Genomic DNA, 1,552 nt, shown 5'->3' on the forward strand with positions numbered 1-1,552 from the left:
AAAAGAAGGCCTAGAGGATTTTTTTTTTCACTTTGGGAAGCACAAAACTACAGGGTCACTCTGATATTGGGGAAATATTCACCAAAATATTGGTGAATTTTACTTCTTAGCAAATATTAGTTGTCCTTTCTATTAAAAATGTAAGTAATTGATATTTATTGCATATAGTACTACCTAATTTTACCATATAACTACTCAGACATTGGTGAATATTCTTCCAGAGAGTTTGGCATAGAAACATCAAGAGCCACTTTGCTATGTCATCTCTTGTGTGTCTTTTGGCCAAAGGCAGGACCAAATCTCTTATTTCCCAAGACCTTTCTAATACACATGAGCATCATGGTATTTAACACATTTGTTGTTTGTTTCTGAGTGTTTGGGGCAGGAGGAAAGCCTCCCATGAAGTGATTTGCGACTATGCTTCTTCCATTGGAAGTAAATCCTCAGCACTGGAAAGAGCCTTGCAGCTTCCAGCCTCTGATAAATCAGTTAACAATGGTGAATATGAGAGCTATGGCGGAGTTCCTTTAAGGCAGTGTTTGAACTGCACTTTAGAAATCCCTAGGAAACCTAACAACAAAACTAACAGGCCAACTTCCCAGCCAAATGATTTGCAGTCTCTGGTAATGGAATCCACAAATTCAACTTTCAGAAAAGTTCCCAGATGTTCCTTCTGGACCTAGGTTTGAGAATGTTTGTCTCAAGACTGTGAATTTAGACTCTGAACTAAAACAAACAAACAAACAAACAAACAAAAAAGAACCAATCTTTAGAAGCAGTGGAAAAACTCTACTTTAAAAAAAATAGCGCATGCTCCTTCCTGCAAGTTCACTCTATATGTAATAAATGGATAGCCCACCTGTGGCCCGGAGGCCCCCGTACAGTGCACCAATGGGAGGAGGCAATGTTTTGTCCAACAACAATACACAACAGCTCCTAAAACCGATCTCATCTTCAGCCCTCTTCTTACCATTAGGAGCAGTATCCTCTGATCCAGCCTAGTTTTCCACTTAAAACCCAATGAGGCACAGTGGGAGCTGGGAGGTAATGTTTGCATTGAACTCTGTGCTCCCAACAGTCACAAAGCACAGAATCCTACTTCACTGTTTGTAGAGGACTAGAGGAGCACATGGAGATAGACATGAATCTACTCTTAACATTACTGTGTTCCATCGGAATCCCTGTGGCTCTTGTGTTACCTGGGGTGGATGCTATGTTTGATTCTTTAATTGGCTGGTTGTGAAATGCTTATTGGGGCTCATGCGTTGTACTTGCTCTCAGTTCACAGACAATTGAAAGAACAGATGTACATAAGAAATGCCTAGGAACACAACAGGAGGGGCCTACCAGCTCTGGGGAAGTTCAGAGCCTCCCCCTGCTCAGCAGCTCCCGTGTGGCTCCAGCCTGGGAAGTGTTATGCAGCAGAGGGCACCGCAGCAGATCTGTAATTAGACTGTGTCTGGGCAATTATATCCCAGAGTGCCTTGCACATGTGCACTGTCCACTTAATGCTCAATCAATAAGTGAGTAAAATGTACTATGTTTCAAAGTG

Source organism: Cavia porcellus, unplaced genomic scaffold (assembly GCF_034190915.1).
Source record: "Cavia porcellus strain 051 isolate PalLab524CR breed Dunkin Hartley unplaced genomic scaffold, mCavPor4.1 scaffold_22, whole genome shotgun sequence".
Taxonomy (NCBI): Eukaryota; Metazoa; Chordata; class Mammalia; order Rodentia; family Caviidae; genus Cavia; species Cavia porcellus.